Genomic DNA, 18423 nt, shown 5'->3' on the forward strand with positions numbered 1-18423 from the left:
GCTTTTCTACCAAAGCCATTGAACTACAAACCATTTGTTCCAACCGGTTTTAAATCGTTGTAGTCAGTCTAGCTCATCTAATGGCTGATCTCTGGTTCCTTTTTTCATTTTTTGTAATTTTTGAAGATTAGTCACTTTACATCTTACCAATTTCCATTTTTTAAATTTATTTTTCAATTGTTCGATTAATAAAGTCTAAAAAAAACTTCTTCAAAAAGTAAACAATAAACTCGTCGATTGTAAATTTAACTGCGACAATATTGGCGACAAAAAGTGACACCAGGAATACCGATTTTCGTCGATAGCAGAATATATCGACGAACGGAATACCAATTAGTCGCGACAGACGAAAAGCGACGGCGAGGGCGACTTCAGGAATAAGGGTGAATATTTCAAATAAAATTTTTGATAAGAATCTAATGTTTTCCCTAAAGGTATGCTAGAAAAAGTTAACAACAACTAAAATGGAAATTTTATTAAAGATAATGTTAGGTTAGGTTAAAATGGCAGCCCGATTAAGATTCAGGCTCACTTAGACTATTCAGTCCATTGTGATACAAAGATAATGTTAAAAATCATCAAGATCTTACAGACTCTCTCACATCTTGTTTAAAAAAAGATAATTTGTGTTAATTGTCCAGATTATGGAATTCAATTCCTTCCGACTATAAAAAATTATCAGAATTTTAGTTTTTGAAAGCAAGGTTGACTCGGCCTTGTGGTGATTACAAATAATTTTGCATTTGCTTCATCGCAGACTACATTTCTCCTTACGGTGTTGTATGTACACGGTTGAAAAAGACTGTTTTTCATATGTTTGGCTATAAACATTATATATTTGGAACACAAATTTTTAAACACAACATTTTTGAGTGCAAGCATATAATGTTCATAAACTAGCATAACATGTTTGGGACATATATGTTAATATGTTAGAACATATTATGTTTGGGACATAAAATGTTTGTAAATATAATATGCTTGGATGCAAACATATATTAATTTAGAAATAGCCTATAAACATATATGTGTTTAGTAGCTTGGAGCGCTATTTGACAGGGAGCGATATTGAATTAAGTTGGTGGTTGTTGCTTGTTATTACAAAATTAACATTTTATTTTTCCTTGGGCAATTGATCTACTACTTCTTTGATCCTTACAAACTGTGTGGTCCGCTGTTCGAATCCCCGTCCGGCAAAAGGTAAAATTAAAATAAAAAAATCATAAAATTGAATAATTTCTTCTACAATGTTTGTATCACAGAAAAAAGTGCTAAGAACTAAAAAATCTCGTGGAAGTGAGAAAGATGTGGGGGAATATACAATTAGGCAGAAACAAAATTTTGAGCATTCAGGTCGAAAACCTATGTTGTTAGCACCTATATTACCTGTTTATTTTCATAATTCATTATGATTGTAAATATATAAATAAATAAATAAAATTTTGAGCACAATATTGTTTGGGAGAATTTTTTTTAGGCATATAATATTTTTGGGTGCAAAATGCTTCCAAACGTATTGTATGTTCACATAATAACATATTGTTTTTTGGAAGACAACATTATTGAATTTGGATGTAAAAATACAAAATGTTTGGAACTTAGACTATCTAAACATATATTGTTTAGACTAATATGCTTTCAAACATATTATATATTGGAAGAGATCAAACATATAAATGTTTGGGCAATACCCAAAAATGTATATGCTTGAAGCAAAATATGTTTGGGAGTATATGTTACAGAAGCGATTTTTTGTAAGGGTGTACTTATTTTTTTATTAGGGAAAGATATGCGTTTGGGTTATCTTGCTGTAAAGTATTTTGTAAACACATTAGATTAATTATTACATTTTTCACAATGTTGTTTGGATTTGCTGAGATATGGTCATTTTCACATCTGAAATATGAACTTAGTATGGCCTTTAGGAGTGATTATTAAGAGATTGTTGAATTTTGTCTTATACGGTGTTCTCACCAAGCATGTTTTGGGGTTTGAAATGTTTTCCCTTTATAAGCACTTCAAAACGAGTCGTTTTCGCCATACTAAAAAACAAGTTCAAAACACAATAATTTGGAATATACCCCAAATAACATACCCTATTCAAAATATTGAAATAAGTTTCATAGAAAAAAGAATAAACAAAGGCTTTTAAGAACATGGACATGTGAAAATAACATAAAAAAAGTTTTCCCTTTGCGCTCGCGGTAATTATTTGGACATAGGTTGCATATATGTGAATTTCGAGTAAATGTGAATTTCTAGTTTCCATGGTAACTGTCAAACTAAAACATCTCAACCCGGTGTAAACGGTAAAATGTTTTGGAAAAACGAATGAGAAAAACGAGTCGGTGGGAACATAGCATTACTGCCAATAAATGTAATATTATATCTGTTTTTGTTTCACTTTGTAATGAATATTGCGGAATGTGGCCATCCGAGGCGTCGTTTATCTAGGGATGCCAGACGTGTCAAGGCATATTAATTAAAGGTAAAGTCACGAGCAAGCGTGTGTACACCCCATGATATTTAGAAAGTCAAACTAAAATGACAGGTCACTTAAGTTGACTTTTTGTGTATGTGTAGTGTTGTTGTATTGTAAAACAATGTAAATAAAAGCAATATTTATGTACACAAAGAATGTAAACAAACCTACTAAACGTAAACAAAGCCTTTGACAAGATGAATGTCGATATTAGTCACCTGATTGCATGACTTTACCTCTTTAATATGCCTTGCAGACGTGTTCTTTTAAAGAGCACATCTGCTCTTTTTTACAAAATGTGCTCTTAAAACAAGACAGGCCAAAAGAGCACGCGAAAGTCTGATAAATGACGTCTCCTGGCAACCCGTCATTTCATTGGGTTCGGACCACCTCCCCATAATTCTCACCATCAACCGACCCTCCGATTTCATAACCTCTGAACGCCGGACGTTTATTAATGAAAAGAAAGCCAACTGGGAAGGCTTTAGAGAATACACCGATCGCCGCTTCAGTGAGCTCCCGTCCCCCTCACATGTTCATGTTGCCCAGAGGGAGTTCCGGGACATCATCAACGCAGCAGCCGCTCGCTGGTCGAATTGCCCAAGTGAGGCCCAACTTCCCAGCCGAAGCGGCGGGACTCGCAGACGAGCGTGATGAACGCCGTCGTGCTAACCCTGCTGATCCTAGAATTAGAGAACTAAATCTAGAGATTAGTAAGATAGTCGACGAGCACAAGCGGAACACTTGGTTAGAGCACCTGAAGCAATGTAACTTAGGAACAGGAACTGGTAAATTGTGGTCAACAGTTAGAGCCCTCTCGAACCCCTCCACAAGGGATGATGGGATTTCAGTCACATTTGGCGACGTGACTGTGACTGATCCGAAGAGGTGCGCCAAATACTTTAACCGACAGTTTGTCGAGCATCCCGAGAGTGATAGAGCGAAAAGGAGAGCCACCCGTCGTGTACGTGGTCTCCGAGCCGATGACACACGACAATTTACTGCAGCCGAAGTTACCAATGTCATCAACAGCGCGAAACCATCTAAGGCGGTGGGCCCTGACGGAATTTCAATGCTAATGCTGAAGCATCTGGGAATACTGGGAGTTGAGTACCTGACCAGACACCTCAATTTGTCTTTGGAATCACGCATTATACCCGATGTCTGGAAAATGGGAAGGGTGATTCCACTACTGAAACCGGGCAAAGATTCGAGCAAAGGTGAATCGTACAGACCGATATCCCTTCTTTCGCCAGTAGCCAAGACACTTGAGGCATTACTCCTCCCCAGCCTTGTGGAGAATTTTCCAGCTGCCCGCCATCAACATGGATTCCGTAAGGTACATAGTACGACAACAGCCTTACATGCCATTTCGACACATATTAATAAGGGACTTAACCAGCCCAGGCCGTGTCATAGGACGGTCCTCGTGGCGCTTGACCTATCGAAAGCATTCGATACGGTCAACCATGCCACATTATTTGAGGACATCGAGAATACGTCCCTACCGACAGGAGCGAAGCGTTGGGTGCTGAATTATATGTGTGGACGCCAGTCGTACGTGGAATTCAGGGACAGAAAGTCAAGACCGCGTAGAGTTAAACAGGGAGTTCCCCAAGGTGGGGTGATATCTCCGGCACTGTTTAACCTCTACATGTCCTCGATTCCACCCCCTCCTGACGGCGTCGAGATTGTATCATATGGCATCTGGGCCCAATGTTGATGACATTTGCGATCGGTTGAACGTCTACATAGCTAATCTTACCAGTTATTTCACTGCGAGAAACTTGAGGATATCCCCCACCAAATCCTCAGCCACACTATTTACTACATGGACGGCAGAAGTGCGCAGGCAGTTGAATATCAGAGTCGATGGAGTAATAATTCCTACCACAAATTACCCCAAGATTCTTGGGGTCACATTCGACAGCCTTTTTAGGTCATCTGCCCATGCCACTGCAATTTGTAATAAGCTCCGTGGTAGAAACAAGGTCCTCAAGTCACTTGGCGGCAGTACTTGGGGTGCGGACAAAGAAACCTTGCTAACTACTTATAAGGCAATTGGCCGGTCAGTGGTAAACTATGCAGCGCCAGTGTGGACACCGCAGACCAGTGATACGCAGTGGAATAACATACAAACCTGCCAGAACGCTGCTCTTAGAACTCCGCAGCACACCCCTGGATCACCTTTTTGTGGAGACAAAGATCATCCCTGTGCGAAGACACAACTACATGTTGTCAAAGCAGTATCTCCTGGGTTGTTATCGCAGTAATCATCCAAACCACCATCTTATGGATACACAACCACCACCCAGGAACGTAAGGGTTCATATACATAATCTAGAGCGCGAGATCTAGCGCTATAAAAGAGAGCCTCTAGATCAAGCAGCGTACCAGGCAGGTTTGAACAGGATTCATGAGGATACTGTAGTTGAAGCGGTGAGAAGCTACAAGGTTAATCCTGTTCTTGGAGTCCGACCACCGCCCATAGCACCGGAGGAAAGAGACCTCCCACGGCAGACTAGGGTAGTTTTGGCCCAATTAAGATCAGGCAAGTGCAGCCGCCTCAATTCCTACTTATCGGTGATTGATAGCAGCGTAGCTGACGTTTGTCCAATTTGCAACCAAGGGCCACACGACACGCGTCATCTTTTCTCTTGCCCAGCCAAACCAACCCGACTTACTACCAGATCACTCTGGACACACCCCACCTTAGTCGCAGAGTTCCTTGATCTGCCAACAAGCTGATGTACCAAGCGTATAACATGAAATGGATGAGATCACAATAAACTGTTACAACAACAACAACAACAACAACAACGAAAGCTAATGAAAGCGGTAGTATGCTGGCTATCAGAGAACGGCTGTGATCTACCGCAACCGACCTGTGTATTTAGTAAACACCAATATTTCCAATCTTAAAACACCAATTGGTAAAAAAAATTTCAACCACCAATATCCAATGCAACCGACGACTGTCGGTGTTTGTTAGTACGAGTGTTGGTCTCTCGAAACCACCGTAGTAAAGCAATCACACAAATTGGTTACCCATATCTCAGTAGTTTGGTAATCTCTTATTTCGTACTCTCTCAATTCTCTTGAGCTAATGCCAACTGCTACTAATTGTTGTTGTTGAGTGCAATCACACTAAGTGCCAACCTCGTTTTTTTTTCCCGAACGTTGTTACGAGTCGATTGGTTTAAGATTGCAAGACACTGCATACGAACATTGTTATATCCTATTGGTGTTTTTATTCTCGCATTTGTATCAATGTAAATGATCGCATGGTAATTGGTGTCTTACTCACTGCCACCGACATTTAGTGGGTAAGATTGCTATACGGAAAAAAGCCACCGGTTGCAGTTCTCTGCTGGCTATAACCCAATTTTTCAAATAATAAAATAGGGCTGCAAAAAAACAAGAACCTTAACCAGCGAGAACTAATACTTACATGGTAAAATACCAATATTGCAATATGATACAATCTTCAGGATATTTTTTTACTCTAAATACTATAAAACGATATCTTTTAGTAATTTAAAATTATAATTTTAGTTGCAGAGAAGGAAAATCGAAATAGAATTAATAAATTATAATGGAATACTCCATTTGCAATTCGGTCCATATGCACTAAACACTTCATCATTACAGAAGTAGATAAAAATGCGGTCATGCTAAAACGGGAAATTCTATATAAAAATTCACCAATAGAATCTACGATGGAACTCAGCAAAAAAAAAAAACGCTTTTTGTCTGTCAAATTTACTTGACATTGTTTCATGCAATGTGATGTGGAAAAGATAAAATAACAAATTATATTCATATTTAGTATACCATTGGTACTAAATATGAATAGAATTTGTTGTTCCACTCAAATTTCTCATCAACATTTTCGATTTATTTACGTTAGATATTTTGGCGCCGTCAATTGTTTTTAATCCGCCTTTGCCCGTACGTACCAAGTATATATAAACGTCGTCATTTTCACCAATCCGGCATTTACAATGTATTTTCGTACCATTAGTAGAGGGTACTACTAATTTACTATTTAATAGTAAATTGGTGTAAACAATTTATTAGTATTATTTTATAATTGAAAAAGTAATAAAATATGGAAATGTGTAAAGCTCAGACTGTTGAATTAATTACCACTTTATACTTATACATTTGTTGAGGAACACTGCTAAAGAACGTAACAAATTTTCTGGAGATCGCATCCCCATGCCTTTGGTGATGTATTTTTTCAGGTATGACGTTATACATTGGAATTGTAGAAAAAGAATTCCTCTTTATTTATGGTATTTTTCTCCCGTTCACCTTCTCTTTCAGTCACTCTCTCTCTCAGTTACGCTCTTTTTTTGTTCTTGTCAAACCCTTAGTTATCGATTCGTTTAATGGAAACATATCGATACATATATCGTTCCTGATATGTCTGCCTTAATGAGAATGAAACAAGAATAGACGGGGAAATAAGGAAATTCCTTTACATAATTTTCCATAATATGAAAATTCCTACACTATTATCCTGCCCGTGAGATGGCTGTAACGATGTCTGTTGACTTCGACGTTTGCGTACGCTATGACGTAAACGTTCAGTACATGCCATTTTACAATTATTTTTGAAGTATATATGTATATATATTCTTTTGGTAATTGAAATACTTGCAGAGCTTTTTTATGGAATGTTTTTCTACTGTTTTTTTTATGAATATTTTTTTAGCTTAAGAAGCTAGAAACTGGAGACTTCTAAATACAAATAGTATGGGGGAGGGAGGTTAAATTTTACATTCAAAGGCCAGAGCAAGGACCAAGTATTCGGCCATATGACACATACAAATTTTACGACGAAAAATTTCAATGAGATATTTGACACATATACACGACGTCGGAAGTTTATGCTATTCTTTCTACCAATTTTGTTCAATGCTAGCTTTCAACAGCAAGCAATAGCAGCGACTTCTACGTCAGATTTCCCATAAAGGGACACATGAAGAAAATATACACCACTTACGACATGAACACATACACACGTAACAAACCAAAATGTTCTTATTGACATAGGCCAGATTCATGTATTTGATAGAACGACCGACTAAAAATTTGTGACCAAAGAAACTTGTGACTAAAATTTTCACTTCGTTTTTTTTTTCTTTTCAATTTCCTTGCCGTAAATGCTGCAGCAGCGCAGCCTTATGTGATATGACGAACTTTGTGGCCTTTTTCATTGCCCCTTATGACACTATCAATTGTTCAGAAGAAATTTGTTGTATTGTTTTGCGTTCACTTTTAGATATTGAAAGAAATTTTTATTTATTGTTTTTATTTTAATTTTTTGCACTGCTTTCAAGGTATTTTCTCTTGATTTTTGCATACCATTTGCACAGAAATTTTCCATTTATATATTAAACTTTTCTTCTAATTTTTTGTTCACGGAAAATATGATGGAACAAACACTTCTTTGTATATGCTCTCACAATGTTTCATTGGTAATCTCTTTTTGGACTTTTACTTCACTTATCCTTTTCGTTTTGTCAGTAGTTTACACGATGGTCTCTCGATATTTGTCATGCTAGCACACATTTTTCATTATTCCAAAGATCGCGGCGACCGTTTAGGTAATTAAATCATCGATTTATTTCCAAAGCCTCTAACATCTTTTCATGAAAATTAGCCCTTGGTAACTTGATTTTTAATTGAGCTGGCTCACTGGTCAGTTTTCGGTAGGCATTTACACATGAAGGAAAAATTAATAGATATATCGGCTTGGGCGATAACTGGGACGAATTCTTTCGATAAATTACAATCGAGCCACCGATAAATATCCCAAAGAGGGAATCTAGTTAGAAAGGAACATATCAGATTCAACGTTGTGTTTATCACAGAATGCCCGTGATATGCAAAACAAGTTAGTGTACATAATAAAGTACCAAATTTTGCGCAACACTATCACCAGAGAAATGAAACAGAAAACTCCCATCACTTCTCACACACACGCATAGCTATACATTAAACACACACTCAGTAATGGGGTATTTAGAAAATTTTACTTTTCCAAACTCAAAAGTTTCTATAGGACATTCTAAATCCACCTACGCTGATTACGCACACACTCGATCACACTTAAAATCGATTCCCGACTAAAATCGATTGCCAATTGGACCACCCTCTTCGACAGGGTGCTGGAATAAGAATAAAGTGAAAATTTGAAAATTTTCTCTCATAAGGACATTTTGCTACTTTTGTCTCTCATAGGCACATCTTTTCTCAGGCAGTTGGACATTTTCATTTGCCTCTCTTGCAATTACATTATTTTCTACATTATTCTCTTGTACTTTGTTTTGCTGTTATTTTCATTCCATTGCGACGGTATATGTGCTTGATACACACACACTCCTCCACTTAAAAAATCACACACACTCACCACTCTATTTGGTCACTTTTTATGAACATTTATTTAGTCACTTTTATAAGCATTTTCTCTTGCTTTTATCCACATAATTCAATACATCCTTCATCGCTGTTGTCATTGATAATGTTTTTACATAATTTTATTTCATTATATTTCGTTGATATTATTTAGTTTTATTTTTAAATATTTTTACCTATAGATCACACACACGACACACGAATACAGAAATTTCGGTATCCACAACAAATTCACGGTAACTTAATGTCAAAGCTGCCCGAATACTTGACAATGCTGCCCACCTATTTTTTTTGTCGCAATTTATGGTATATTAAAGTTTTTGGAAACATATGGCAAACCTGTGAGAAAAGTATGGCAATTCAGAAATAGAATACCAGGGATGGAAAACTCAATGGTTATTTACTATATAAACAGTAATGACAGTTCCAAATGTTATACTACCCCTGCCAACATTTTTAGAATTTGGGGGCGCTTCTGAGAATCCCCACTACGTCGAAAACAGTCGTATACTATATCCAAAACTCCTCGGAAAAGCGCCGTCACCATTGAGAAGTTGTACCACGCCAAGTTACTACAAAAAAGTATCGCATGAGTGCAATTATTAGGTGCCCTTCTGGATACATTTAGAAGGACGCCAATAAGAGCCCCTTCAAACAATCAGACAAAGTGCATTTTAAGATAGTTGTAAAAGAATCATTGTGGTCAAGTAAAACACGATTGTTTAGATGTTTATTAATTTTATTAAACATTTATAAATTCTCATAAATATACACCCAGAGAAATGGTTGGTTGCAATTCGATAATTACAATGAGGAAATGATGTCAGTAACTTATTTTTTGTTACAAGAACAATGTTTTGATTATTTTCCCCATTAAGGCCGGTTCTCTGTTCGGTTTTCGCGTTGAAACTCCATACAAAACCAAAAAATGCGAAAAATTTGCGAAATTTTTTCCATTTGTGATACTTTGTTTTTTCGTGTTGAAAAACTGACGTTTATAGCACGGCGCCATTTGCAATGTGATTTAAGAAATAATTTATTTATTAAAAACTATTTGTGCGGGTTTATAAATCAAACACGGACCATATTTTTGTTCCGAAACTATACACAGGATCAAAGGAATAGCGGATCAATTGCCCAAGGAAAAATAAAATGTTATTTTGTAAAAACAAGCAACAACCACCAACTTAATCCAATATCAAAGGATTAGGGTAATATTCAAGTTGAGAAATTGTTGAGAAAATCGCGTTCTCAACAAAAAAACAGACATTACACTCAACAGTGAAATTCAACACATTAGCAATAATATCTCAAGTGTTATCCTCAAATTGAAATGCATCGCTACTCAATAAATTGTCAAACAATTTTCGGTGCGAGTCAAATTCAAAATTCAAGATTTTATCTATTTTTTTTATATATACCATTGTTGAAGTTTATATTTTATTACAATTTTGTGTGATGCAGGATTTTAGGTCTATTTATTGACTTTTGTATCACTTTGTACGATAATAAATGAAATAAATGAAATACTTTTCAACCTAAATTTGTATGAATGATATCCCCACTTCAAATTGAAAGTCAAAGCCAAAATTCTATGAATTTTGTATAATTTATTCATTTTCATCAAAATAAAATATATAAAAATACACTACAATACCAATTGATAAAAAATAATCTTATTAAACATATCAACAAATAAGAACAAAAAAAAAAAAAAAACAAAAAAACAACAAAACTTTAAATATCTTAAACATTATTAGTAAACACTTTTGCATTGATAATTCGATTTCCTTACTTTTGGTGTCATAAAACCGCATTAAAATTTATTAACATGCGGGCAATTTGAAATTAGGAACGTACTGGACCGCGTGTTAGAATTGATTTCCAGCAGAAGCAATTCACAAAATATCCATTTTAAACTGATAATAGCATATGAATTAAACTGACGATGTGATGCACATTTTCATCCAGAAGTTGTTGATTTCAACAATTTCCCTGCCAACATTTTTTGAATTTGGGGGCGCTTCTGAGAATCCCCAGTACGTCGAAAACAATCATATACGATATCAAAAACTCGTCGGAAAAGCGCCGTCACTATTGAGAAGTTGTACCACGCCAAGTTACTACAAAAAGGTTTCGCATGAGTGTAATTATTAGGTGCCTTTATAGATCAATTTAGAACGACGCCAATAAGAGACCCTCCAAACAATCAGAAAAAGCACATTTTAAGATAGTGGTAAAAGAATCATTGTGGTCGAGTAAAACACGTTTGTTTAGATATTTATTAATTTGATTAATCATTTACAAATTCTTAAAAATATAACATTTATACCACTATCACATCACATTTAACATAATTTTTTGCATTAATGATGATGTAGAGTTACAAGTAGCGAGTTACATGTTGCAGCGTCTATCAGCCAGTGTTTTTATTCGATGGAGGCAGCGTGTCTGTAAAATATTTGAAAAACAATCACTTTATTCCATTTGGAAAATCAAAAATTGTCCACCAATATACCTTTCATAATTTTAAGCGTAAAATCTATGTTTTCAGAACTTTATTTTCGTTTTTATTTAAATAAAATATAACAAGCTGGTTGCGCTTGGCGTTTCACAAAAAATAAAATGGCATTTGTAAAAGTAGTGATGGCAAAATACATGTATGATGTACATTTTGTACTTTATGATATGCTGCCCCCATCACAGTAGGATGGTTGCAGTGACATTTACGAGTCTGTGGTAGCGATGAAGATGAAATGGAACTTTGAAATGCTGGCAGGGTTGTTGTTTTTAACAATTTTAATTGGTTGCACTTGTAATGTTTCTGGAAACTTTTTCTTGTCGATAAGCCACTCATTTTTCATTGGTCAGCTTCTTAATGTTTGCAAGAATGTAGCATCCAAAGATTTTAGTTTTCTGCAAAGAGATTTAAATTTAGTGACTTCTCCAAAATGTTGATTTAATTTTTCATATTGACGAACCAATTATTATAAACTATTTGAAGCAGTTCCAGTTAATTGTCCACCATTTTTTCATCGGTCAACTTTTTAATTTTTAGTTTTCTGCAAAGAGATATACATTTAGTGACTTCCTTAGAGTTTTATTTCATTTTTTATTTTCACTTACCTATTTTTATAAACTATTTGGTTATTTGTCTAAAATTTCCCATTTCTTTAATTTCTTGCAATTGACCACGAACTTCGTTGCACAAATAAGTATTGAAAACCACATGGTTTTTTCGTTGCATTTTAGGGTAGTGTTTTGTCAAAGTTTTCTCATATTATCTTCAACACCTTTTCAAAGATTTCGTCAACATTTTGGCAAATTGGAAGTAATTCGCAAACAATTTGAAGATGTATTGAAGACGAGCTATTTCAAGTCAAGTTGAATTTATGTTGAAAATTATATTTACCCTCAAACTGAAAAGTTGTTGCATTTGAAAAACGCTCATCCTGTGTTTATTGGGAAGTATTTAGTCTTGTGTCGTACCGGAACGAACTAGTTCCAATGAACGGTTCACTAAAAGGAACGACTGTCACTAGTTCCATCTCTTTCGTTCTCATCGTTCCTTTTGTTTAGTTCTATTTTCAATTTACGATCCATCGTTCTTCGGATCGCAGTTTGATTTCTTTACTTCTGTTAGAGCTATTTACCAATTCATTCATTTTGGCGCGTATGTATTTAAACCATTGGCTGATATGCTGCTATTTAATAGAATCTTTAATTCCATCTCAGACTCTTCACAAACGACAAAAAATCGTAATTTCTTCCAATGAATAATTTTGCACAGAGTATAGTATTATTCAATCCAAAAATCCATCCAAAGAGTTTGGCTTCCTGAATTTAGTTATTTCCTTAAATTTTCCATTCCTTTAATTTTTGTATATTACTATAAACTATTTGAAGTAATTTCACTCAATTTTTCATATTTTTGTGTCTTTCAATTGACCACGAACTTCGTTACACAAAGTAAACAAACAATGTAATGTCTGTCTTTAGTAGATGACAGTGATGACAAATATACAAATCCGGAACGAAAAGGAACGATGGAACGATTTGAAGGAACTAGTTCCTTTGTACAAAAGGAACGATGAGTCCGAATCACTACGGTGAACGATTTTGCCCAAGACTAGAAGTATTACAATACTTATACACTTACGTCGGCACGACACGCGTGGAATTTAGGTTATCGAACGTTAGCGTATTGCGCCACTTTACTTTTGTAACTAATTAGCTTTACATATTCCTTATCGCTACGGCAACGCTGGTTGGGCTTGGCATTTTATCATTTCAGTTGCGGGTGGGAGATTTATTTTGTATTTTTGCGTTATTTTTGTTAATTTATTTTACTAAAATACAAATAAGACGAACCAAATTATTAAATAGAATGTGTATCGAAGTTTTACAGTGAAAAAAAAAGTGTTCGAGAGGTAAGCATGTGCTGCTAAACGTTAAAAATTTGAAGAAACATGAATGAAAATATGACACGCTAAGTGGTTGTTATTGCAGTGGTACAACTAAATACCTTTACGTTGTTTAAATTTGGTTTGTGTGTGTGTGTGTGTGGTACTACTTTGTTGGTGTAACATCATATTGTTTTTGGTGTTGGCATGTTTCTGAACGACGAACGATCAAACAAATGTCTCAAATGGGCGTTGACCATAACAATGCTATACTTATTAAATATTAATAAATAGTCTTTTCAGATTTTAAATAATCTTTATTGAGACTCTTGAAGTATAAACACAATGATTGGAAGTATAAACACGATGATTGGAAGAAGTTCCCAATAGAAGTTTTTTTCTTGTTTGTTCCTTATGTATGATTGCCTCGATCGGGTGGTAAATAGCGTAATATGTTATGGTGTCAAATAACCAAAGGAATAAAAAAATCGATATTAACCCTTTCAACCTATGACCCCGCTGTTGTACCCATTCAACTCGGCGCACAAGTCTGGCATGGTGTCGTTAATTAACATCAATTATGAATCACACATTTTGGCTTCTTTGCAGCGCATAGTTGTGCTGCTCCTGGTAAGGCCATTGCATAGACATACGTTTTGCTTACAGATGTACAATTGGTTTATGTTAACTTTAGAGGGTGACTTTTTTCAGTTTGCGCGACTGGTTCCTTATCTCTGGGTTTTTGCATTTAGTTTCCTATTACACCTTGCCTTTTTGCATGTAGAACTTAAGTCCTACAAAATGTGGTAGTTTTTTGTTGAGGTACGTTCATTTACATTTTACGCCATTTCCTTGTGCATGCCGCCATGAACAATTTGCACCACTTGTGTTTTTCTGTTTGTTTAACAGTACATCAGAGTTATATTGGGTGCAACGATATTGAAATATGACCGGCTGGCGGTCAAGTGTATTATCTATTTGCTTTTGACATATTTTAAACTGCTTCCCATTTGTATTTCCCTGTGGACATATTATATAGCATGTTATGTTGTAAACTACAATAACGTGCCTTAGGACCTTATGAATTTATCCAACTTTCAATGTGATATTTAGTTTATTTTCAAACGAATATAACTACCCAGCAAAAAAATTTGGAAGTTTTTCCAAATGCACAACTTTAAAAGCACTTCCAGAAGATGCACTCCCAATGATGTTCTTTATTTTAACTACCCAGGAAGTTCTTTTAATTCAATTTTTTATATCTTGGTTTTTTTCATACTTTTAATAGGTAATTTAAAGTTTTTTTGTTTCAAATAGGTTAAAACCAGAGTAATAATTCATAAAATGGTACAAATCATTTAAATTTTGTCGAAAAAAATGTCAAATCCAATCTGAAAAAATTGTGAATTTTTGAAAATATTTGAGGTCAAACGTTTCCGACAAGCGTTAGAATCCATTAAATATTATAAAAAAATATAAAAATTATTTATTTCACAAAATATCACAGAATTTTTTAATATACATCCAAAACATTGAATTTGGATCACACCTAAAGAAGTGATGCAAATTCAGTGCCACGGCTGTTGAAATGGAGGACTTCTGTCCTATGACAAGCCCATGTTAAATTCATCGCTTCTGCGTCAATTTTGCACCACTTCCGGATCCAAAAAGAACATTTTCATTACTTTTTTGGCGACGCTTTTTTGTTGGGTAGCTGTAGTGGAATCAGTATTTCGTTGAGAAATGAGGTAGAAATAATGTCGATCTAGTCGTATTTTTTTTCTTTATAATTATTATTAATGTTGACTTTGGGAAAAACTGAAAGTAGATTGATACTCGTTGACTATCGGCTGTCACCACATTGCGAGTTGTTACTTTATCTTGAAGGGAGTATGTCTTCACAGTTTAACGTAATAAAGAGAGAAACCCCGCATTATAGTTCTGTTCGTTCGTAGTCTACATCTATAACATCAATAAACTTCTTAATCTCTTGTAGTCGCTATATAAATCGAAATATTTGAATGATTGCCAAGAGACTAAAGAATAGAGTATATGTAAGACATTTCAAGATTTACCAACCCATCTGAAGTTTCCCCATATTTTCCTGTGTCCAGAAACCCATAATAGATGAATATTGAACAGCTCTGCCATCTACTTGAGAAAATTATATTTCACTTGATAGTCTAAGAGGCTCAATTTTGTAGGATTTATTTCAAATTTGTTTTGGAATGCTGAAAGGCACAATTCTTCTGTTTTGAATCATTTTCGGGAATCAGTTTTTACTGAACAAAAGTATTTTTTGCTATATAAGCCCCCAATGTATACCGATTCCATATGAAGTCCCCATGTACTTATACTGATTTTTTCACTCATACATAATCTGCCAGGCTCATCTAAAGTCAAGTATGAGGACAGGTACAAATTAATGATACTGTATTAGTCTATGGTTGATCTTGTATATTCGTCAGAAGAATGAATGATTTACATTTAGTTGATTTTCATTAATTAATTAATCAAACAATATTATATTTTAAATTATATAATTTAATAAAATTATTTAAAACTTCTCTTGAATTTAAAAGTGATATGAATTGGAAGACTTCATTGATGTTGTCAGTACAGAAGCGTGCATATCATTCGTTTTTTTTTTTTTTTGGGAACGGTCCCATCGCCCACTTTCCCGCCCCTTCCGACCGTGAGGGCCTCGTCCCCATGACGTAGGGACAGCGTACACACCATGATCCGGACCATGGCGGGGTGGAGGCAGAGGGATTTGACCAGCTACAGAGAATGACTCATCAGCCGGATATATTAAAACACAAGATCAAATATTAGGTTATTCAATAAAACTAATAATAAATAAATAAATAAATAAATAAATAAATAAATAAATAATGTATTAGTTATCCAAATATTCTAAAATTCTAGACTTCATCATATCAATACCAAGGTTAGTGTCAACTAGATGATAGATTGAATTAAAAATAATGCACATCCTCCGAATAGGCTCCACAGAAGCATAATTCGAACGTTGAAAATCAATGTAAAAAAAACTGGCAATGTAAAAAAATGGTAATTACCGTGCCTTTTTAAAGAATTATTAATCTACATTTCAAAGAAACATATGCACTATTTTAATTCTGATTTTAATATTTATTTCCAAAAAGGGATGATATTTCTAAAACTAATAATTCTTAAACATATTTGTATCCATTAATCCATCATATGTCTTAAGTGATGTACCTACCGCAATACAATATGTAGTTACACAAAAGCAAATACCGAGAAAAACATGCGTGCTTCTACTGAATTCAATACAAAGTCGGTCAAAAAAACACCCAACTGCCGGATGAAAAAAAAACATATATGTAATGAAAATACCCATCCTGCCTTGCACAAACGCATGAATTGGCGTTGCCTTACATGATTTGTTCCCCATTTCTATAAAAATCACTAAAAATAATAACTTAGTGCCCTGATTTGACTGTGTGTAAATGTGGTGGCGTTCGTGTAAGTGCCATGGATGTGTGATTTTGTGGTGAAATATGGGCAAACCCAATAGAAGAGATGTTCTCATTGATGTGTATAATATTTTATAATGTACACAAGAAAAAAATTGGAGGTAGTGCAAGAATATTCAGATTATGTAAACGATCGAAAATAAAAGACTATGTTACATTCATGCGGAAATAAATTAAAATTAAAAGAATCATCGGTCTCGGAGGTCTGTTGAATGGATTTATAACTATTAAAGTAAATTTATTTTTACAATGTAAATTTCTTCGATAATATGAGGGAAACACCTGTAAATTGAGAATAAACACATTATTCTTATTATATTTGTATTAAGAAATGAGAATTACGATTGATTTTTTTTTTTCATTTATTGATTAGGGCAGGTTATAGTTTGTGGGAATACCTATCAAATTATACCCCTCTGTTGAATCATTGTTCGAAACCCCTTAGTAACTTGGGACAAAGTTTCTTAATATGGATCATATGCATCTCATTAAGCTACCCTGTTATTAATATTTTGCTATCAGAACTATCGGATTAGACAATCAACTGTACAATTTTAAATTTATATTTATATATGATTCGAATTCAAGATGTTCTTTTTTGTACGAAGTACATTTAATAACCTAATTATAAATTATGATAGACTAATCATTATTGATTTCTTATATTGATATGGAAATATATAAATGTTTTCCAAAATTGAAGTGAAGATTTCCACATTCTTTTCAGTTGCCTTTATTGGACGATCTACTCAATCCCATTATTATACTATATTGGTAAAGTCGTTCTTTAATTGTTGAAAAGAAGGTTTGGTTAACAGATATTTAATGCCATTCAATGACAATATGCTCCTTTAATTTTTTATGTCTTTGGGTGTTGAGCTCGTTATTCAAAATAGTTTTTTCGCGGGATATTTCCCAATCTTTGGGAGAAGATTTCGCAAAATATGAGCTGGCAGCTGTTATGATAAACAAAAATTCGACTTTTTGAGATTTTTTTTTAAATGCGAAAAGGTCGACTTTCGAGTTTGAATGCATTATTATCGACTTTTTGTTATATTGTTAGCATAAAAATTCAATTACTTTTATTTTTTCGATTAGTCGATTTTCATCAGTATGTACATTTGATTTGATACCGATTTTCAAAAATACCAAACAACGATTTTTGGTTTGTAAACAATGTAATGAGCTTTCAATAAAGCTCATTTCTATATGATAAATGCTTATTGTAATTTAATTTATTAACTTTGTGTTATTATTGTATAATAAAAATTACCTTGTATAATAAAAATTAAAGGATTAATTTTGAATTTAATTATAGTTACATTACTTGTTTGTTACATTACTTTAACTTAAATGAAAACAAATTAATTAATGACGCACAGAAAACAAACAATTACGAAATTAATTGATCCAAATAATAACAATAGGGAATAAAAATTTTTTAAAAATATAATTGATTTCCTCTAGTACTTTAATTTTTAATTTAGTTTAATTAAAAATTGAACCGTCTTTGGTTGAGAAATTCAATTAATTTTTAATCGAGGCAATCGTATGTTTATTGTATTATTCTTTATTTATCTATATTTAATTT

General features: G+C 34.2%; 1 protein-coding gene and 2 long non-coding RNA genes across 3 annotated transcripts in view; 2 read left to right on the forward strand and 1 right to left on the reverse strand.

Moving 5' to 3' along the window:
• The first annotated feature begins 6588 nt into the window (after positions 1–6588).
• LOC142226149 (uncharacterized) lies at positions 6589–7169 on the forward strand. The gene is made up of 2 exons (XR_012719612.1): positions 6589–6729; positions 6812–7169. It is a non-coding gene; the product is annotated as an uncharacterized LOC142226149 (long non-coding RNA).
• A 3984-nt stretch (positions 7170–11153) lies between these two features.
• The window catches only part of LOC142226179 (uncharacterized), a 248939-nt gene continuing 241669 nt past the window's right edge, over positions 11154–18423 (reverse strand). The window contains exons 3-4 of the long non-coding RNA XR_012719621.1: positions 11427–11824; positions 11154–11359 (exon numbers count right to left, since the gene is read on the reverse strand). This is a non-coding gene — a long non-coding RNA (uncharacterized LOC142226179). The remainder of the gene's footprint in view (positions 11360–11426; positions 11825–18423) is intronic.
• Positions 13182–18423, forward strand: part of Mcr (macroglobulin complement-related) — a 28734-nt gene continuing 23492 nt past the window's right edge. Inside the window, 1 exon segment of the mRNA XM_075296040.1 lies at positions 13182–13338. The gene's annotated coding sequence lies outside the window, so the exon portion shown is untranslated.

This window comes from Haematobia irritans, chromosome 2, assembly GCF_050003625.1.
Source record: "Haematobia irritans isolate KBUSLIRL chromosome 2, ASM5000362v1, whole genome shotgun sequence".
Taxonomy (NCBI): domain Eukaryota; kingdom Metazoa; phylum Arthropoda; class Insecta; order Diptera; family Muscidae; genus Haematobia; species Haematobia irritans.